Source organism: Callospermophilus lateralis, chromosome 3 (genome assembly GCF_048772815.1).
Source record: "Callospermophilus lateralis isolate mCalLat2 chromosome 3, mCalLat2.hap1, whole genome shotgun sequence".
In the NCBI taxonomy this organism is placed as follows: domain Eukaryota; kingdom Metazoa; phylum Chordata; class Mammalia; order Rodentia; family Sciuridae; genus Callospermophilus; species Callospermophilus lateralis.
Genome location: NC_135307.1, coordinates 185,903,870 through 185,926,534, shown reverse-complemented (window position 1 = coordinate 185,926,534; position 22,665 = coordinate 185,903,870). Strand labels below are relative to the sequence as shown.

Sequence of the window (22,665 nt, the reverse complement as noted above, 5' to 3'; positions counted from 1 at the left end):
CACCTGGATTACAAACTAAAATCTCATACGTCTTATTTTCTTTGGCATGGTAGGTATGGATTCCTTCTATTCTTCTCTGAGAACCAGTTCAATAGAATTTGGGGATTGGGAAGGAGGTATCCTTTATATCAGGAAATTCAATGTGTAGCTTCAGAAATTTTATTTAAAAAAAGAAGAAAAAGACATACAAAAAAAAAAAAAGATCAGAGAGGAAAAGAGGGCCCTTGGCAGCTGGTTCCTAAATCCCCCGTGGGCTACTCTTCCTTCTTCTCTGGGCCCATTGTTGAGAAGATAAACAGAAAAACAAGAACAATGACATATGCATGCAGAGTTTAATCAAATGTTTACAGAACCTTGAATTATTAACTAATGAAAAAACTGTTTAAATTCTAAAGCATTTGAGTCTAAATTTTAAAAGCATGAAATCTAAGTTCGGTGTACTTACATCAATTTGAAGAGTACATGATTTAACCCCCCAGAATCACTGGTATTTGTGGGCAAGTTCTGATCAGAACTATGGTTTCCTATCTTTTAGTATTCCAAAGCATGAAAGTTGATATCCATGCATCTCAGTTATCTACTTCCCTCTCAAGTTCTTAAACGTCGACAATGTATCTGTACAAAAATGAAAAATCCTTCAGCTTTACACCAACGCTATCTTTGTGAGGAGAGTTCCAGGAAGAAGCAGAGGGTGAGTGCTTAAGAAGTCCCAACCACAGTAGTAGAAAGCCTGCCATAAATCATTCTTAGTAGCTTTGTCACATTTTTCAAAAGTAAACAAACTGGGCTATGTTTGCAGCAACTCAGATTGCAGCATAAATTTCAATGATATATTTGTTCAGTTCACTGATAGGAAGCTAATATTACATTCATATATTTTCTTCCTGTCAAGAGCTATTTACAAGCTGGGCATGGCGGTGCACGCCTGTAATCCCGGCTGCTTGGGAGGCTGAGGCAGATGGATCCCAAGTTCAAGGCCAGCTTGAGCAACCATGAGATCTTATCTAAAAATAAAAAAAGATATTTACATATGTACAATATCTCAGTTAAAAACAAATATAACACCATAAACTATATTTTATATAAAAGCAAAAGGGAAACAAATATGCAAGTCTAGTAAAGATTTCAGAGCTTCTAATAAGCGATCGGGAGGGGAGACACGAATATTCTGTCTTGAACAAAACAAGTTGCTGGCAGGCCTGCACCCTGTCCACAAGGTGTCCTGGGTCAGGCCTGTGGGGCTGGGGAATGTGGCACAGGCCTAGCTATCTGCACTGAAGACCCTACTGAGATTCAGTCTGGGAGCCTCAGACAGGAAAGGGGTCTGTCATTTGGGTGCACAATGTGGAAGTTTCAGAAATCTTTTCTTCTTCAGCAGATAAAATACAATCAGTTCCCCTTCAGGTCAGAAGCCAAAGGTGCCAGGCATGAAACAACCTTCCCAGAGGAGTCCATCCTGTTTTCCTGGTGCAGTAGGGTCCAGAAGACTCTGTCGCTTGGTTCTAGGGTGGCAAAAAGGAAACATCTTGGTCCTGGTCAGATTGCAAAGCCAAGACGGTCTCTCCAGCAACTTCAAGATGAGGGTTACTTGCATTTCTAAAATACCCTGAGGAGAGAAATCACAAGTTCGTATCACATGTGCCATGAACTGTGTCTTAACACATTCTCTAGTTGCTGCTGCTGTTGTTAAACCACATCAGGATAACAAGTCATTTTAATAGAATAGTCATACAGACGTCCTTTCAAATGACAAAATGCCTTCATTAATAAGTATCTAACTTTTAAAGATGGACTCCCAATAGTTTTGCATATTTAAAAAATTATAGTAAGTAAAAAAAATTAATATTACTTGTTTTCCCTGAAATACAAAAGAACTGGCACCAGGTGGAAGACAGGAGGAGGGCAGTTGCTCGTGGGTGGGGCAGAGGTACAGGTATAGGGAAGGATATAACCTCTCCCTATATTGGGGTATAGAAATAAACCATTCAAAGAACACACAGATTTTATTAACTTAGTCTTGCTCAGGTTTAAAATAACCAACCAGGCTGGCGTAGGAGTGTCTTCTTAGTAAACACACACCTCCGCTGCAGTGGAACAGAAGTCACAGCATAAGTCACTAACTTTTACATCATGCCTCAAAATTTACAAGTGTCCCTCCTTTCTAGAAGACCACGTGATATTTTGTACTTTAGCATATGTTCATCAAACATAAAGACTAATTGCATTTATATCCTTAGCTGTTTTATAAATAATAACTGTTAGGCACAAAAGTTGGTCTATTAATTCACCTACTACTTTGGAACTGTGTTGTCACACGACTTGCCATCATTTCCTAGAGGAAGTCCAGTTTCCCCCTTTAACAACTGATGGTTTATTGAAGTGTGTAAGTTTGGAAAAGCGCAGGGCGCACCCTTGTCCAGCAGTGTCCACCGCGGAGCTCTGGCCAGCAGTGAGGGATCCTAAGCGAGGCCCCGAGGCTGGGACGCAGGGGCTCTGCAAGCTGGTCCTCCTGCACCACTGCCTGTGGCAACAAGCAGGGAAGCCAAAGGAGCGACTTGTCCAGCTGTTTTCTAAAAACTTGTGTAGTGCCGAAGAATTCAGAATCTGTAGGTTTAAGGTATACGCGTGTGTGCGCGCGTGAGCTTCAAAATCCCAGCACTGAATGTGGTTAGAAATACCATTAATATTTCAGCCTCATTCAGCCACTGACCAGCGACATGGCCTGGGTTTATGGCTTAACTTTTCCAAGCCTCACTGTCCTCAACCGTGCAGTCCTTTGCACAAAGCATGGAGCAGGGTGCTGCCGCACTGCGTGTGGCTGGCCACGAAGGGTTCGAACCCCACCTCTGCTATCCACCAGGGCACAGGCTCTGATGCAGGGTGTGGCTCTCTGCGCAGCAGGCTCCTCCAGCATCTCCAGCTCCTGCGCACTCCTTCCCCGGCCAGCTGTATGTATATCCCCTCATTTAATCCTCAGGACTCCCCTAGGAGAGCAAAATTAGCCTAGTATTAGAGTGAGAGAATTCTGATCCAATCTGGTGGTGACATCTGGAGGTCTCATGACAGCTGGGTGGGAACATGCCCTGAGATCTTCCTGCTGCAGGGCATCTGGACCCTGGTGGGTGGCACTGGAGCCACAGCTAGCAGACAGGCGCCAGGCACTGTCCTGCCCAGCTGAGCAGCCCTAGCCCTCTGAGCCCTTCAGCAACAGGCACGGGGGACACAGTGAGGCTGCTCTGCCCCAGGCCACTGGTGCAAAGTCGTAGACCTGGGCTTCAACCAGAGGGTCTTGCTCCAAGTAACCCTCCCATCTCCCTAGGGACACTTCCCAAGAGCTGTGCTGAACAGTCCTCTCAAGACTCCCAGAGGGACAATTGGCTACAGGGTACCCACTGCCTTCTGCCACTTATCAAAGGCAATGGAGGCAGCAAGTGACCTTATAGTGAGCCTTTTGGGTTGTGCTTTTGTGGGTGCTCTAAAACCTGAATAATTAATTAGTTAGAACAACAACAATAAATCTCATTGATTTTTCTTGAACAAAATTGGTTGGTGTGATGTCCTTTTGTTTCTCACTGATTTTCTAAATCCAGATAGAGAATTAAAAAGCAAAAGCAAAATTATTTATGCTTCTGCAGTTTGGGAGTTGGCATTTTTCAAAGCAAATGGCCCAGTACCCCACAATTCCCTTCCAGTCCTACAGGGGGCGTTTATGAGTCCTTTGGTTGGGGATGATTATGAGGGAGGAAAGGAGATTTGTGGTTTGGGGTCAGGTAGGGTCCAACCATGGTGTGAGTCACTGTGCTATCAGTGCAGCTGGGTGATGGGCTCAAGGAGATGAATTACACCATTGTATATGCTTGAAAAGGTACATGAAGTAAAGTTACAATGCTTAAAATAACACCAGCAGAAAACAAAAATCATGAGTTTACACTTCCTGTGTGATCTTGAGTAAGTTACTTAACCTCTCTGGGCCTGAAATGTATTATCTAAAACAAGAGTGGAAAGGCAAATTGACTCTAGCATGCTCAGTACACAGTAGCTCTATTAGAGAATCTGATGTGATGAGATGCTTTGCACTAAAGAAGTATTCAATAAATGGCAATAAACCCTCATCACTGCTATTGTCCCCAGCCAAACACATGCCCCCATTTCCAACACTCAGTAGAGCACGTGGCCTAGGAGCCTGACAGACTGACATGACCTTCAAGTATCTGAAGAGGTGAAACAGGCTCTGTTCCTACCTCTTGCTCTGCCCTTTCACCCCCTCTCTTTCCAAAGCCACTGGCTACAGTAAGGTGCAGTGGTGGGCATGGCCCTCACCTGGCCAGATGAAGGGAGTGGGAGAGTCAGAGCTTGTTCTCTGCTAGCAGCCACAGGATGTCTGGCACACAGTAGGGATTCTGGCCATCCACAGGTGGGTGAGCTCACTGGAAGGTGACCCTGGGTTGGTGCTTCCCGTCACTGCAGGATAAGGGTCCAGGCAGAATGTCCTGGAGCTCCCAACTAGGGCTCAGGGGCTGGGGTTCTGTGCTGAAAGGATGTCATCAGGTTGCAGAGCAATACAGGGGTGGATTCTCCCAGGGCCTCACCTACCCCACCCATTGAGAGCAGTGCAGGAGCCCCCACCAGCTCCCGGGGGCAGGGGACTAACCCCAGGCCCCTGAACTGTTCGGCCAGAGTGCACGCAGAATCACCACGGCCTGCGAAAACACAGAGGAGCTCCTGAGAAATGCTGCCTTGTGCCGTCTCTGACCGTGAGACAGAAACCAGACATCTGTCACCCTCCCACCTTTCTCACGGATTCACAAGCAAGAGAAAAAGTCGGTTTTGTCACAGTAATCATTAGAACACAGAAAAAAGATGTTTAAATGTATGGCAATAAACATATAGACACACATATAAAAAACCCTTCATTAAAAATGAAGAGGAGAATGGCATTTGAAAAATGCATTAGCAAGCTTGGGGGTCTAAATTTTAGAACATTTCTTCTTGCATCAGAACTAACTACACTGTTACCTCTTAGAACATGTCACTTTTCATAAGATTTTAGAGCCATCAGAAAATCAGTATTTTCAAATGAGATTTCTCAGTCGGTATTCAGCTGGTACGAAGCCCATGAGAAACAGGACCGGCTTTCCAGTTTGCACACTGAGCACCTCACAAAACCATGCCAGAGTATTAAAAAAAAAAAAAAAGAAAGAAAGAAAGAAAAAAAAAGAAAAGAAAGAAAGAAAGAAAAGAACAGAAAAGAAAGAAAAAATAAAAAGAAAAATAAAAAGCAGCAGCTATTACTTAAAGGGTTTCACATATAAAGTGATCTTTCCACAAATTCTATCACTGAGGCACATAATTTTTTAAAAAGCTACTCCAAAAATTGATAAAACTATATATAACACAGTTCCTAATTTCAAAATTTAAAAGCTGGTTTTATAGGTAAACTGACAAATTCACCCCATGAAAAATACAGATGTTAAAATGGAAGATAAACACTCCTGCTTTTTTTTTTTTATTGATGATTTTTAATGGCATTGCTTTTTATTTTTTTTCTGTTTTTCATTTGTTCTAATTAGTTATACATGACAGCAGAATGCATTTTGATTCATTGCACACAAATGCTTTTAATACTCCCAAACAGAAAAGGCCGTGTTTCCTCCCTCGTTGGAAGGAGAGCCACCAACTTCAGAAATCTCTCGGCATACAACTTCAGGGCAACGTGCATTTGGTAATCACAGGCGCCACAGGGGCTACGGAGGTCCAAAATCAGCTTCAGCTGTGTGAAATTAAAACAAAACCAAAATAACAAAAAGCAAAAAAACAAAAACAAAAACAAAAAACAAACAAACAAACAAAAAACAACCCAACAACAAAAAACTTCTTTTGGTCCAAAAGAACACCTCACTGATTTCTCCTCACTCTCATTTAATCTTATGCATAAAAACAGCCAGGCTGAGGAACGAACAGCACCAAGACCTCGCCAGCTCGGTCAGTAAAATGCAAACAGCAGAAGGCCGCGCGAAACGGCTACGCTAAGAAACGTGGAGGCAAAAATCAACGCTCACAAACCAAACTAAAAGGAAGCAGATGCAGCTTCGCACCACAGAGGCTGGGAAACGACGGCCGCGGACCTAGTGTCCAGCCGGTACCGCTCGAGCGGCCCAGGACACCCGCACCATCCGACAGCGTGAACAGCGGGTCGGGCTCCCGGGCCGCGGGGGAGCGGGGGGCGCGGCCCGGAGACCCGGTCGGGGCCACCAGCCGGCGACCGAGCGGAGCGGAGTGGAGCGGGCGCAGCGCGCCGCGGCGCCCCGCGGCCCGGGCGGCTGCGGAGCCGACCGCATTATTTTCACCAGGCAGCCAAAGGAAATGAAAAAGCGGCGGGGAGGGGGGTCGGCGCCGCGAGCCACGGGCGCAGGTGCTACTTTCATATGGAAAGCACTGTGCTGGGGAAAATGACACCGTATCGCGGGCGCGGGAGCACAGGATCCTTATCAGCAGCTCGGGCTGCAATAAGCGCGGCGGAGATGGAGATCGGCGCTGCGGAGCGATAACGCCGGGCGGCCAGCGCCGCGCACCGCCGCGCACCGCCGCCAGAGGGCGACGCGGCGCCGTGGAAGCCGCCCGCCGTCCTCTGGCTCTGCACAGCGCGCGGGGAGCGGGCATAATGACTGAGCCTCAATCTCTCAAATTAAGCATAATGATTAAAGCTCGCAGCAAAGAGAAAATCTTCCAGCTCGCCCCTGGCACCAGCCAGATCATATCCTGAATGGCTGCAAAAGCCTGATGAATTTCTTCGGGGAAGACAATGACTGGAGAGATTTCGAGTTGTGGATAAGAAAAATGAAAACTAAAGATACCAAAATGAATCTCAACAAGGCGTGAACTAAAACCCAAACCCCTGCCAACACAAACAAACCCTCTCCACATCACGAAAAGCGCATTATACACCTCGGGAAGGGGGAGTTACTTAAAACGATGCTATCACCCTTTCATAATCACGAAAACCCAGCACATTCCTACTGTCGGCACAAGATGGAATCGAATAACTCCTCCACACACGAAATGATGCACAGATATAAGCCACCTTGGGGGACATTTTTATTTAATAATCTTCTCATCTGGGTTAGACCTTTTCAGATCTCGCTGTCGCCCCATTTTCTTTAGCAGCTGAAGTACATAAAGCATGTTGTACCCTGCAGAGCCGACAGCACTCAAAATGCTCAAGAAAGCTTTGCAAAACCTGCTCCGATTAATAGGGAAATATTGAAGAGTGGGCAATTCATCTTTTATTTGGTTCAAACAAATTACCTTATAGAACAGCAGAACACTCTAATTCCAGGGTGCCTGCAGCCCTGGCTCTGTGTGAAAATGAATGTCTCCCCAGAGATTGTGATATTTGTTACTTAGAGCTTTGGAATTCGGTTATACCTTAATAAAAACATAATCTCTTTATCCAAAAGAACATTATTACTGCTGGTTTAGAAATCAATTATAAGGTAGGAAAATTAAGACTTACTTCTTCTGATTTGCCTTCTCATTGCCCTGAACAGGTTTCTACTTACTCTGCTAGTTAATGTCAAAACCTCCAATTCCTGCTGATATTGGTCACTACAAATTCTTGAAGCTGATACAGATATTCTTTCCTCTTGTCTTCAGGAGAAACTATTTTTTTAAAATGTATATGTAATTAAAAACATATAAACCTACAAAATAACCCCAAGTGCCCCCTCTTATTTTGTTTCAGATAAAGGTTTGGCACTGGAAGAACCCTGCCTTTCCCTCATACCCTAACTCCTTTCAGTTGTCATCTATGGCCTGGTGTGTGTGTGTGAGCTGGCATCCCAGCCAACTGACATCAGTTCGCCCAGGACGCTCCCAGTCTTTCCCTGGTGGGCGCCTATGCTGTGTATTCCTAAAAGCCCCAGGGTCTCTTCCTTCTGCCATTTCCCACCTAAACAATCACCTCGGTGTATGCAGCTATACCGGACAGTGCTGCTGCTGCCTTCCTGCAGTCAGCTCAGCACCAGCAAAGGGGAGTCTGAGAGCGCACTCCCTCAAGGGCAGCTCCGGGTCAGTGGATGCAACTAATTAGTTTCTCTAGGCCATTTCTAAACGCTTGTTTTTACACTCATCATTTCTTTACAGCAAAAAGAAAAAGGAAAAAGAAGACAAGACAAAAGCAAGACGGGAAGCAGCAATATCCTGCAGAGAAAGCCCTTCATGCCGACCTGAGGTCAGGCCTCGGCCCAGGCTCTCCCCAGCTGACTCTAGGCAAGTCAGGCCACACGAGGGGCCTGGTTTCTTCTTCTGCACCCAGTGTGTTCAGCTGTGCGTCCATAACACCCTACACAGAACTGCAGCCCTGAAGGACAGGAGCTGGGGAGGAAACACGCTAAGGCATTGCCCATTGATAAAACAACATCCACTTTACGATTTGGGATGGTGCATTTCAACAGAAGAAACACAGACAACTGCACTATGAATTTTTTTCTTTTTGTTTTTCACTGATTCCAGACATATCCAGGGCTTAACACGACTGACTGGAAAGAGGGAGCTTGTTTTTAACCCTCCTTCCTGCCTTTAGAAAATCATAAAGATGCTTAAGAACTCCTGTGCACAAGATCCTTTAAAATCCACTGAAGACAGGTACCGGGTCAGCTGCCATCAACTGATCCCCAAGAATCACAGCCAGCTCATGAACGGAGAAGGCAAGATTCTGACGGACCTTCCACTAGGGGTACAGAGCAGATACACAGATCACAACAAGCAAATGTAATTTAATGTTCCCAACATCTTACATGGCATTTCTGGAGCAAAATGAATGCTGCCAGGTGTCAGCCACTTAAAGCTCTATTTCATCAGAGACCAGTAAACACGCCGATCGGCATCCACAGGAAATCCAGGTCAGCGAGCCTGGCCGCAGCTTCCCTTTGCTTCCTAATTAAATAACCCTCCTCTTTCTGCACCTGCCTCTGAAAAGGCTTCCTTTACCTGCATGAAGACAGTGTTTTGTACGTGTCCTTCAGGCAGTGCCAATTCTCCCTACCCAGGTCACTGCCACCCCTGGGAAGCTGTCTGCACAGTGTTTGGCTACGTCTGGGCCTGCACTTGGTCAGTCATCGACACAAACTGATTTAGCAGAAGCTGAGGGATTATAGCCTGGGAAATGAGAGAAAAAGGAAAATATTACACTTTAGGAAAGAGGGTCAAAGGGGAAAAAAAAGGAAAACAAGCAATTTGGAATTTAAAGGTGAAAACAACAAAGCAGAAATTTGGGGAGGAACAAGAGGCCTTCCCAAAGTCAAAGGGCTTTGGGGTAGCATCCTGTTTTCTCCTGGGAATGGGTTTTGGCTTTGGAGGAAGTTCAAGTGGTGCCCACAACTTATCTGCAATCACAAAGAACAGTCTAGGTAGCTGGCTGCTTGGCATGGTTAACCACCTTGAGGTTGGGGGCTGTCTACTCTCTCCCACAATCACCCAGCAATCGAGGGCCCACAACCAACACCTAGGTCATTACTGTCTTCCAACAGATGGGTGGTACCCCTAAGATGCCCCCTGCATACATTCATTGCTGTGAGGGCAAAGCTCCACCATAATCTAGAACACGTGTGAGAACTTATTTGGCACCAGAAGCTAATCCATGAGAGAGAGAAACTGAATATACACAGTTCAACCAAAGAAGCTGTTGACTTTTGACCAAAAAAAAAAAAAAAAAAAAAAAAAATTATTTGTATTAAACAGAAACCAAATAGTAAGATGTCAAAATATTTCTTACATTAACTTTATTAAAATAATATTATAGATTGTTCAGAATATTTTAAACACTACTTTAAAATTTCTCTTTTTAAGTTAGAGAGAAAATGTTAACAACACAGGTTATGAACCAAGATACATACTTAATATTGATAGAAGAAAATTATTTGGTTTCAATGTCTATTCTTAAACTTAACTTTCAGAAAATAAAGTTTTGAGTTGCTCGTTCTTTCTTTTTCTTTTCTTTTCTTTCTTTCTTTCTTTTTTTTGAGGAACAAGCCTATAATTTAGATTTGTTCTCCTCAAGGGGATGGGTTCATGCCTCTGCTCAGTCTCCAAAGGGTCACTGGTTCCATTTCTGGGGTTGCCAAGATCCTACAGAGTTGTTTGGGAATATTTATCAATTTGTACCAGACCACTCCCCCTTCAAAGAAATGAAAGAAGCCAACCTAAGCCAAGAACATTCTCTGAAGTCAATGATGTCTCTCCAGAGGTTACAAACTGCTTTTGTACAGTTAGATATCATGTGGTACAGGCCAGTCATTTTAAGAGCTAGAGAAAATTGATTGCACATATTTTAATTCCAAGACTGCTTGTGGTCCTTACACAAAACAAAAGCTACTGTTAAAGTTGGTGAGTGCCAACCATGTGAGCCTACTTGTACTAGTCTCTGAGCCCTGAAAACCTTCCCCGTGTGGCTTCCAGCACCCTCCAATAACATTCACATGTTAAGGGTAGACTGCCCCAGAGGAAGGATGAGGTTTGCAAGCCACAGAGTGGCAAGCACCTCAGTTTTCTGGGGAATAGCTACTGCAGCGCCAGTGGACCTCTCAGAGGGCAAGGGGCAGTGAACTGAGTGAAGAGGTATGGCGATGACAGCGAATGCGCCCCGTAAACTGCTTTTAGTTTCCACGTGGACAAACATTGTGCGTGTTTGCTAATGAACCTTTACATTAGGTTAACAATTAAAATGAGCAAGAACATTCACCAGTGACATATTGGTCTCTGATCATTGATTAACATTAACTGAGATGGATCTGACCTTCTCCTTCAACCATGACGTGGATTTCTAGCTTGTACTTGAAATGTCATACTGTCTACCAGCTTAATGGATTCTGACAAATCAGCTCAACATATGATCCAGGAAAGTCGATTAATACAGGGATAGATGCTTCGTTCATTCTGAGGCATGCCACCAGAACTTTCAATGCCAAGGTTTTCACTGAAGTACACTGTTTATTTTAACAGAATACGAGATAAAAACAGAGGTCATCTGGTATGACAACCTAAGGGTTTTTTCTCTAAGTTAATAAATTCACATATACTCACAATGTGTGTGGCTGGAATTATTATTATCCAAAGTCCTCGGGGTCCTGTTGAGTGTAGCAGTTACCAGGAGCCAAGTTGGGTGCAAGCCAACCACCAAAGCCAGCCCCCAACAGTGCCTGAGTTCAGTGCCCTGCACCAGCGCAGCAACAGGCTAATGGCTCCTGAGCACCCCCTTCCTTGCAGAATCCTGATGCTTGAGGAGATGGGTGTCTTCTACACCATCCCCCATTCTGTACCCACAAATATATGGTGCAGCTGTGGCCAGAGAGGGGCCCTTGAGGAGAGGGCAGTGAGGTGGGTTTCTGGCATAGGATACCTTGCTCTTCTGAAGAGACAAATGGGAGACAGGCAGAACTGTCACAAGCACCTGGCAGAGTGGACAAAGATACCGAGCGGCCAGTCCTAGAGCTTTCTGTCCACGGCACTGCTGTGTCTCAGCATCTGGCGTGAAGGAGCTCTCTCCTCACTGTCCAAGCCTCTCAAGAGTCTGTTTCCTCTTCCTTCTTTTGCAACTGGCAGCTCTGGCTGGGCCCAGAAGAACCTTGAAGTTGAGCTGAAGTCCACAGCTCTGGCTCCTCACTACAAAATGAAGGCACAGGGGCACAGGGGCTTTTCCATCCACCCAAGAGCCAACCTGAAGCGCTTGTTTCTTTCCCTTTCCATGTCTGTCTCTAATGGAGAAGCCCAAATACTGTCACATCAAGGTCAGCATGGTCACACCTTTCTACTTTATCCCCATGATCACTACAGTCAGGTCACAAGGTAACAGCATGAGTTTTCTGGCCCATTTTTTAGGAAAAAACAGCAACCCAGTATACCATCTCATTTTTTACTAAAGATAACTATGACCAACTCTTAAACATTTTATAATCAGGTTTTATGAATTTTGTTTTGCTTTGCTTTACTGGAGCAGGTCTATGGAGTATGAGAGGTGGTAAGTCAGTTTAATCACTAAGCCAAAATTAAAAACTGTGTGAACAGAGAAACAATTTGCACTCAGGCACTGAAAACCATAAGTCTGAAGAGCCTGCCCACCACAGCCCACGGTGAAGAGAAGGCTAACATCCCTGCTCCTTCCCCGATCACAGACCCCTCCCTGGTTTTCAGGCTCCACTCTAACCCCCAGGCACGGGAGAGCATATTTTAAAGTGGTCGCAGTGAAGTTTAGAAGGATTTAGGGCGGCTCAGGAACCCCAGTGGAAGAGGGTTAGAAAGCTTCTAGAGACTCAGGAAGAAAGACATCCAGGCCCTCTGACCTGGCTTCAGGCCCTGGACTCCAGGAGGACTCAAGCTCTATGTTCCAAGCAGCAGGATGCCAGCACCACTGCCAGGACACCCTGGACTAAGGAGCCCTGTGCAGTGAGGGGCTGGGTGCACTGATCTTTCCCTAAAGCCTCCATCAACTTTAAATTCTAGGAATTCCATGAGTCCACCCTCCACTATTATGAAAAGATGTAAATGACTGTCAGCAGTGACACAGACATTTATATCATTAATGCCCCCTCTCCCAAGAATCAGTTCTTGTCATCTTTGGAGGAGAGGGAAGGTACTTTCTGGTCCCCGCCCTGTTTCTGTGGAAGAGAATCAGTGTTATCAATCACCTGATTGATTGGATGTCTAGTTATCCCAAACATGACCTTAAGAATGAAATGAAACTTGCCATTTATCTTCTCTGCAGGGATATATTAATAAAAGAAAACGCAACTTTGTGATTTCTGTCACATCCTCAGTGGCTGAGGGATAGGGCAGACACTTACTGTGCTTTGTAATATCCTGGCCACAGAGAGCTCATTCCGAGATGATGAAGCTGGCAGGGGGATGTGACTGTCAGAGGCAGAGCTGGGATCTGCAGCGGACCTTCTCTTCGACCTTCTGTTGGCCTATGCTGGGGTCATCTGCAGAGTCATACTGCGTGGCTCAGAGTAGCTGACGACACCTGAACTCGAGCTGCAGGAAGAGAAGTGTCAAGAAGCCGAATAGCTTATGTGACCTGTGGGGGCTCACTCCAGAGAAGTGGGCACCGCATACACACACCGTTCCCAAGCTGAACACGTCAGAGTGACAAGGTTCTGGAGTCTCAAAGTGAGTTCTCAATAAGATGTAATGGGCCGCTTACAGTAATCACTTCAACTAAGGGCCAGCCCCACACACAGCATCCAATTTGAACTCAAAAGCCTCGGCCAGGCAAAGCCAGAGTTGGACTCCATCAGCTTTCACAGAAAGAACCCAATGCTACTGTGCAGCAAGCCTGGGAGGCCTATGCCACGCAGAGTATGCTCCCATCCTCTGTGAGGCCTGCCCCTGGCACGCCCTGCACACCCGCACTCAGTGAGTTGGTGTGTGAGCAGATGAGTTACGACCTGCTCACCAAGCCCGGGCTTCCCCCCTTTGTCCATAGCATGACTAGGAGAGACCTCCTAACAGTAAAGATGATATATTTGACATATTTTTCTATAAAAATAAAACTGCATGCTTCCAGTGTCCAGCCTGCCAACACACACACACACACACACACACACACACACACACACAACTTCCTGTATCCTGTTTTCTATGAGTTAAATTTTATGAACCCCAAGATTCATTAAAATAATTAGAGCTTGCAGCTGGCTCTCCTCTGTGCCCAGGGCAAGTCTCCTCTTCTTAGTGCAGCACACCAGGCCCTTCCCAATGGCCTAAGGGACATTCCTGTTATGGTCAGTTTACAAATAAAACATGTCATTTATTCCTATATCTTTGGGGTTACAGATGCCTTGGAGAACCAAGGAAAGCTAAAAGTCCTTTCTTACAAAGAAGTTACACATGCCATGCACACAAGATGCCACAAACAATGGTTTCAGAGAACTGAAAGAATCCTCTGGAACTCACTCCTTGACCTCCCTGGCTGGTGGATTCCCAGCCATCCCCCACAGCTCAGGTCAAAGTACTGGTGTACTCTGTAAGCAACTCTCACAGACATTTCCTCTGTCCCCAGGAACTACACGCTTTAAGCTGGCTAAGTCTCCTCCTCAGCCAGTCCTCGCCATGTTCCACATGGGGCTGCCTGCATAATCCCCTGAGCAGATTCCAAGAGCTTCAGGTGCCCAGCCTCCAGCTCAAGCTCCAGTGCTGGGGATCAGGGTGGGTCCCATGATGTGTTTTCTAAACAGACCTCTGCCTGCACCTGTTAGAAGTGACATGTTACATGTGCTCTTTCCTTTAGAAAACTTGATTTAATACTCTCCATAAACTTAAGGACAAAGACTAATCACAGGGCTAACTGGACCTTCACATTTCCCTTCCTGAAAGCTTCACCAATCTTCACCCAGCAATAGCAGTAAGTGGTGTTTTTTTCCAATTCTCCAACTCAAGGAAGAGTATAAATATAGCAGCACCATAGAGAAAGCAGAGTCATGATAATGGATATAGACGGCAGGGTCTGACTCTCAGATCAGATGCCAAAAGGAGCTCTAGTCAGAAAATAAAAACACCCCAAGATGAAGCTGTAGTCTTCCAAGGCACACAGAGACAGACACCTCAGAGTGCAGCCAAGGGCTGAGTTAACAAGCTCCAAAAGAAGCATCACCCTTAGCTGCCTGTAACGAGAAAGGGCATCAAACAGGGGAAAGACATCAGTGTCCATGCACTGTCCTTTTCTTATAAAACTGCTTCAAATGATGCATATGTCTGTCTGCAGAACAAGGAGGCTCAGTCCTTGCAAGAGTCCCACGTGGAGACCTCCAACTGTCCTGGCCAGGGAAAGACCAAGCCGATCGGTTTTCTCCACATGTGCATAGTGTATGTAAACTCAGGCACACACATGCATCAATATGCAGGCCTGAGGGGGAAGGAAGGGGCCACATGCAATGCACAACACAGAAACATCTAGTATTCTCTTTAATGACAACAGACCACCTTTATGTTGAACATCTGGACCATTCGTCTTATGCTCCTGCAAACCAGGGAGGACTTCCTGACTCTCACATCTAGCCTCGGGTCTGCCTCAGCCCTCTTCCTGTGGCCAAGCCCCGCTCAGAAGCTGCTTTACATCCTGGCTTATATCAGGGACAGGAGTTTGCCAATAAAGAACACTAGAGAACACATCCTTTGAATTCCTTGGGCAGGCTGGCTGCTGATGGGAGGTCATTAATATCAGAGAGCTTTGGGAAGGCACTAGCCCCGAGCAGGGTTTGGGCAATGCGGCACTAGTCACAGCAGGGCCTTCCCCCAGGTTTTCTGTGGGGCTGGTAGAGGGGCTACTGATCGGCAGGAGACACTAGTTTCCACTGATGTCCCTTCCATGAGTGGATCTGGCACTATCTGCATAGGCCTTATTGAATCGATAGGTTAAACTGAAGGAAGCAAACTTGTAGTGTCATGTGACAGACTGGAAGGGACGTGGAAAAACCTGAGACCTACCTCCTCACAAGCCCAGTCCTTCTCCTTCTCCTCTAACTGGTCATCCACCATTCGTGTGCCTCCCAGTGTCAGATTAAAACGTAATGAGTAGGTAAGAGGCCCAATTCACTCCCTCTGAACCACTGGGAGTGTGGCGGACATGAAGAACATCATGTGACAGCCAGGCTGAGCCTTCCCCTGCATTCCAGTGCAGAGTGTGCCTGACACTGCAGAAGCACCTCAGGGACAAGTTGTACCCACTTACTGCTCATGAGTACTTCCACTAGGGGGCAGGCACTAGGAAAGAAAGCATGTGGAAGCTGGCAAGAGCTGGCTATTTGTTGGCCACTGAAAATCTTGATGAGGAAGATGCGGCACCTGGGCCTGACATTCAGCAAGTGTTTCATGAATTCTGATGGAGCAGACTGGTGGGGAGGATGGCCCCATCTTCAGATGGATGACCTGTGTCAGCTTAGGGGTAGCGTGCCCACTAGCGCATGCCTGCAGGACGCTAACAGTGGACAAACACTGGATTACCTCAATGCGTTGGGTTGGTAGGCACACTTACACCACAGAAAAGATGGACACTCCCAGAGACAGCATTGCAGGCCTCAGAGGTGGGCAAGAATGCCACCCTTATTTGCACAGAACACCTACATCACCAAAGCACACTTGGAAGACTTTGCATTTTTCCTGTGTAAACTATCCAAAGAACTTCATTAATCAAAAAGTAAGAGAAATTTTTCTTTATAGGTTATTTAATCACTACTCTCAATGAATATTTTATCTAAATTTAGGAGACATGGTAGCTTCATTATTTATAACCTAGTAGTCATGTTTCAAAATCATTATTGCAATTACTTTTTGCTTCTTTACATAATTAAAGCTCTAATATTCCATCCTGCCCAGAAGGTCACTGTCACTAAACTCAAGACAAGACAGTAACTGCGGGGATTTTAGGGGAGTGCTTGAGGTGCGACTGGATCCTGGTGTTGACCCTGGCCAGGAGGCGCTACCTGCTGGGACTGGGCCAGCCAGAGGCAAGAGCAGTCCTGCCTTAGTGGAGGGGGCTCAGTGTGCCACTCTCTGGAACATGCAGGCCAGCCCTGGAGGGGTTTGCAAAGATGGAAATGAAGGGGCACAGGCACTGGAAGGCAGCCTGCCACACCTGAAGCCAGAGTGCAGTACAGTGAACAGGGTCAGCCTGCGGTGGAGGCAGGCTTGCTGACAGCTGACCGCCAGACATCTGCTCCACTGTGTCTGCCGGACTCAGCGCTATCCAGAGCATTAGACAAATCCCCAATAAACTAATTTCTAACAGAAAATAAGCAAAAATTTAGCCCTATATAGTTTTTATTTTTTCTAAAATATTAATTATAAAACAAATAGTGACAGATCATATAAAGTATTTAAGCAGAATGCATTAACCATGGTGTACTTACAACAGTAACAGAAATGGGAACAACTAGGTTAGTATTTCCTTCTTGATTCTGACTTCGACAAGAGTGAGCTCATTGCAGATAATAAGGTGTGCACCACTTTCTTAATATTCACTCCCAAACTTTTGATACTTCAGGTGCCCTAATTTTGACTTCAGATGGTCTAAATCTGATTATGCCACCAACCAGGGACTATAAGGACACAATACATAGGCACAAACCCTGAGGCTGGACACAGTGAGACAGGCGGACATAGCACTGTCAGCACTCACCATCCACAGGGGTCACTGACAAGCCTGATGAAGAGGGGAGAGCTGAGCTCTGCGGACCCAGGGCGGGGATGGGTGGGGTCATAGGAAGTACAGGCTTGCCGTGGGCCCCACCATGTTATCTAAGCAGAGCTCAAAAAATCTGGGGATCTAACAAAGCACACACACACAAAATGTAACTATTCAACTCTGAGTACCCTGGGGACGGGCAGAACCTGTCTTACTGCACAGTGATGGCAGATCCCAAAGTAGTAACAAGAGGGAAACAACCCTGGTCTAAAAGGAACCCCTGGAGACAGGAGAAAGTAAGAGAAGTGGAAGAAAGAAACACATCCTTCACCTCCTGACTTCACTGTAGGACTTGGTTAAATTTAACAAGATACAAGGGAAAGCTCAAAAAAAAAAAAAGTTGGGGGGATATAACTGATATTTGTTATAAACACAGAGAAAGACTGTACAAAACTGAAGCTTAATGGTGGTTCCTAAGCGGAAACTAATGGCAATGCAAGCGATTCCTATCCACAGAAGATCAAGTGTGTCCCGTGGAATGCAATCAGGTATCACTTTGGATATTTATCTCTTTTGAATCCCTCAAAGTTTACGTCAATATTCCTTGGTCAGACTACAAACGTGTGCTACTTTGAGTTCTCCATTAAACTGGTTGTACTATCTTACTGGTTTCCATCATTAATCAATGAGTTAAAAATATAATCTTTGACATATGTTCAGTTATATTTGGTGAAGGTCATGATTACATCTTCTTTTAAAATTTATCCTTTAAAAAGGCTTTGATTTTAATATCATAATGTAAAATAATTAGCTTAAAGTGTTCCACAAAGGGGAATATGATACAATCATGGAACTATCTGCCTACAGAAAGATCAGCATTTTGGCCACTGCTGCTCCTCATTCAGATACATTAGGTGGAGAATAACACTCACTGTATTTTCAAAGCAGCAAGCCCATTAAAAAATTGTTCTTGGGTTACAACCATGGTGACATGGCTTATACTTCAAATAAAACAAAGTGAGTTTCTAAACCTAAATTTAAAAATCGATTCAAAAATTATAGTTTCTAAGGTTAAATTTTTCCAACCACCCAGGTAGTCCACTCTGCCAAATGAAAGTGAGTGCCTTCTGAGCACCTGGCAGCTCTCCAGTTGCCAGGTGGGCACAGTGGAGACAAAGATTAACGGATGTGGTCCCCGTCCTCAAGGTCCCTCTCCACAAAACCTGCATGAAGTGCTCTGAACAAAGTTCAACAGAGGGCTGCCCAGGGAGAAGTGAGTGGGCTCTGGCACAGTGGCCAGGTGAGTCTGGACAAGGAAAAACACCACAGAGCATACCCAAGCTGTGTTTTAACTGTGCAGAAGGTCCAATCAGGCAGGGAAGACCCTTGTGGGAGAGCAGAGGCCCAGAGGGCAGAAGAGCATAAAGCCTCAGGGAGCTGAAAGTCACCTGGCTGGCTGGTGAAGTGGCTCTCTGTGCTGTTATATACCAGGATCACATGGGGATTTATAAAAAGTATAGATGTGTGGGCTCTCCTCCTTCCTCCAGCTTCTCCAGGATTCAGATGAACATCCAGAGGTGAAGCCCACCAAGGCCAAATAGAAAAGAGCAGGTGACTGCAAGTGAGGCAGAAAGTACGTCTGTGAAGGGGACTGAGGCCAGTAAGGTTCTGGGCTTTCAGCTTACACCAAGAAAAAGTATCCATGGTTTGGAGGCCCAGAAGCAAGGTGAGAGTGAGCAGAAGAGCAGCGAAGAGGGGACAGAGAGTGACTTCCATGGGGAGAAGAAACAGGAAGTGCGGCCCGAGAAGAAGCAGCTGCCACATCTTCAGTAGAGGCAGGCTGCCTCCATCACTTCCAGACCAGCTGCCTAGTGCTCAGGAGTAAGAATTTCAGAAGTCGAGAAATCTGAAGTTGATGAAGGCAGAACTAAATTGCCATTCCAGAATAACAGACTCATAAATATAAAACTTTACAAATGATCTGGAAAGTGCACTAAGAAATGAATCAGCAATTATAATTGGCAAAACTATACGTACTGAAAATTTCTTGTGGCTTCTTGTCCAACAGCATGACAAATAACACCAAAATTTGTAGCGCACACCTTAGAGAGGCAAAAGGCATCCACATTATTCCTATCTTTTTGTCTTAACAAATTTAAAACTAACAAGCAGGAACCCTGAGAGCAATCATGGCTCCAGTCAGGGCACTAACAAGCACTTACCACGCCTGCCGCCCACACAGCATCAGGCTAGGGCCTCTGCTGCACTGAGAACACAAGAGCTACGAGAAGATGCCAACTTCTAGGATTGTTTGGCTCCTAATTGATCTTGATACATAATGTATTTGGTTAGCAATAGGGCAAAAAGAGCCCCTTCACATTCTCTGCATGGTAAATGAGACCCGTTGTCTTGCCCACGCATCACGAGGACGGGCTAGAGGAGCAGGGCCAGCAGGCAGCAAGGTGAAAGCAGAGGCTATTGAGAGAGGGGCAATGACAGCTTCCAGGAGGAACCTGACACCAGGTGACAAGAGACCAAGTGGGAAGCTGGAATTGGGTTTGGAAGGTACAGCAAAGAGAAGAGGGTTCTGGCAGGAACTACCCCAGGAAACCTAAGACCCCACAAACCTGGGCAACGGAAGCACTGGGTGGCGAGGCCTACACCGCCAGCAGGCGGGTCCCATCCACTCCCACCCCAGGGCTCTGTGTACTTCCTATCTGCAGCAAGAAGTGGAACACTGCCAAATATTTCCCTACACAGTTCACACTGGCTACATCTTTTCTCCAGATGTGCATCTACTGAAGGAGTAGACAGAAACTTTAGAGAAATCAATTCTGAATTTTTTGATTTTTAAAGAGTTTTGAAACTCTTAGGTTCCTACCTTCTGAACTTGAAAGTGTTTCCCATCACCACACAGTTCACAGAATCAAGGGAGGAGCAGGTGTTCAAGTATGTCTTTGCTCAGATTATCTATAAATAAAAAGAAAATCAGAATCACTTGAAATACCGAAATATCTAAATTACATGTACCAATGACAAGATAGTTTCCAAAAGCAAATATTTAAAATATTGCCAAAATAGCCAAGAATGATAAACACAGAGCATCTTCTTTTGAATTTTATCAAATTATATGATCAATAGACAGATATTTCTCCACTGTCACATAAGTGTCTGTCTAAAGCTCAAGCCATCATCTTCCAGGTACACACCATGTGCCCAACACGTGAGCACACGGTGGAAAACGCCATAGTATGGATATTATCCCACTTCTCCAGATGAAAAAACTAACACCAACAATGGCTAAGTAATGTCACTGAGAACAAACGGTGGTAATCTGGGACATACAGGCATAGCAGGTCACGGCATATAAAATGCTACATGGGCTCTGGGGAATGATGAAACACTAGAGGAAACTAAGAGAGGGACCCTTGCCATGAGAAAAATGCACTGGATAAAGTGCTATTTTTTGTGTGAGGGCACTTCTTAGGCTGCATGGCCATATAAGGTAGTCAGGTCTCAAACAAAAGCAACAATTTAACTGTTTTGAAGTCAGAGGTTGAGCCTGCCATGGCAGCTAGAAGTGGGTAGAATTCCTAGGAATAAAGGAAGGCTACAGCTAGAGACTTTTCTGTGAGCCCCATTATCTGTGATTAGATCCTAACCCTAGAATGACCTCTGACCTATGCATGCACAGGGGAGATGCTAAGGCTCAGAGAAAACATTGGTAACTTGTGGTTTAAAGAGTGAGTACTTAGAACTGCTGACTACTGTAAGGAAACACAAATATGAACTGCTGCCCAAAACAAAGTCAACACTCTTCAGAAGAAAATAATAAAATCCAGAGTTTTTACAAAGCTTCATCAATAAGATACAATAAAAAGCAAACACACATAAGTATATCCCAACCCCACAAACAAACCAAAACAAGCATAAGCATAAGGACAAAGAGGGTAATGTGATTCATATCCAAGAAAAATGTCAGTCAGTAGAAGGAAACCCACAAAAAAATTCCAGATATTGGAATCTGCAGACTTTAAACTGAATTTAAAGTGACTATTATATATATGCCCAAGGACTAAAAAGGAAAAGACAGTCACACTAAATGAAGACCAGGAGTCCCATCAAAGAAATAGAAACTATTTAAAAAATCCAGTAATGATACAGAAGCTTAGTTGTACTAACCTTCCTACAGACAATAATGAGAGAATATTAACAAACATTAAAAACAGGCATTTGGAAGGAATGGATAACAACCAAAAGGCAGAAACTGGAGGGCAGCCTGCCCTTAAAGAAACTGTAATGGGAGAAATTAGTAAGCAAGGTCCAAATCTGCATATAAAATCTGCTTCTATCTTTGGCTGTCTGCTAAACCACACACATGGGGCAGATTACAGAGGACCCAGCAGGCAGAAATCAGACAAACTGGGCAGACATTAGCTGATGCTCATCAAAGGGAGACAGTTTGGAATTAATGACCAGTCAAGGTAACTGCCTGCTAAGGCAAAACGACATTAGAGAAACAACACAATCCAGAGCAATTACCACTTATAATGTCCAGTATTCAACCAAAAACTGCTATTCAGGGGTTAACATGAGAAGGTGACCCTTAATACAAGTAGCCAATGGAAATCAACACTTAAGATGACACAGTTGTTGCAATTAACAGAAAAAAGGCTTTAAAGAAGGTGTTATAAATATATTCAAGGATTAAAAGAAAACAAGTGTAAAGAAGAACAGATAGGACCTCCCTATATCACACATAGGAACTCCCAATATCACAGCACTGAGACTGTAAAGATTCTGGAAAAGATCAAAATGGAAATTTAAAGCTGAGAAGTAAGATAACTGAAAAAAAGAAGGGGAAGAAGAAGAGGAAGAATAAAGGGAAGAAGAAGGGGAAGAGGAGAAGAAGAAGAAGGGGAAGGGGAAGAAGGGGAAGGGGGAAGGGGAAGAAGGGGGAAGGGGAAGAAGGGGAAGGGGGAAGGGGAAGAAGGGGGAAGGGGAAGAAGGGGGAAGGGGAAGAAGGGGGAAGGGGAAGAAGGGGGAAGGGGAAGAAGGGGGAAGGGGAAGGGGAAGGGGGAAGGGGAAGAAGGGGAAGGGGAAGAAGGGGGAAGGGGAAGAAGGGGGAAGGGGAAGAAGGGGGAAGGGGAAGAAGGGGAAGGGGGAAGGGGAAGAAGGGGAAGGGGAAGAAGGGGAAGGGGGAAGGGGAAGAAGGGAAAGGGGGAAGGGGAAGAAGGGGGAAGGGGAAGAAGGGGAAGGGGAAGAAGGGGAAGGGGAAGAAGGGGAAGGGGGAAGGGGAAGAAGGGGGAAGGGGAAGAAGGGGGAAGGGGAAGAAGGGGAAGGGGAAGAAGGGGAAGGGGAAGAAGGGGGAAGGGGAAGAAGGGGAAGGGGGAAGGGGAAGAAGGGGAAGGGGAAGAAGGGGAAGGGGGAAGGGGAAGAAGGGGGAAGGGAGAGAAGGGGAAGGGGGAAGGGGGAGAAGGGGAAGGGGAAGA

The 22,665-nt window shown here is 45.4% G+C and overlaps 1 long non-coding RNA gene across 1 annotated transcript; it reads right to left on the bottom strand.

Moving 5' to 3' along the window:
* Positions 1–395: 395 nt before the first annotated feature.
* LOC143394478 (uncharacterized) lies at positions 396–20,752 on the bottom strand. Its single transcript, XR_013090705.1, has 3 exons — positions 20,055–20,752; positions 12,837–13,026; positions 396–1,606 (listed from the first exon to the last, which is right to left on the bottom strand). It is a non-coding gene; the product is annotated as an uncharacterized LOC143394478 (long non-coding RNA).
* Positions 20,753–22,665: the final 1,913 nt, after the last annotated feature.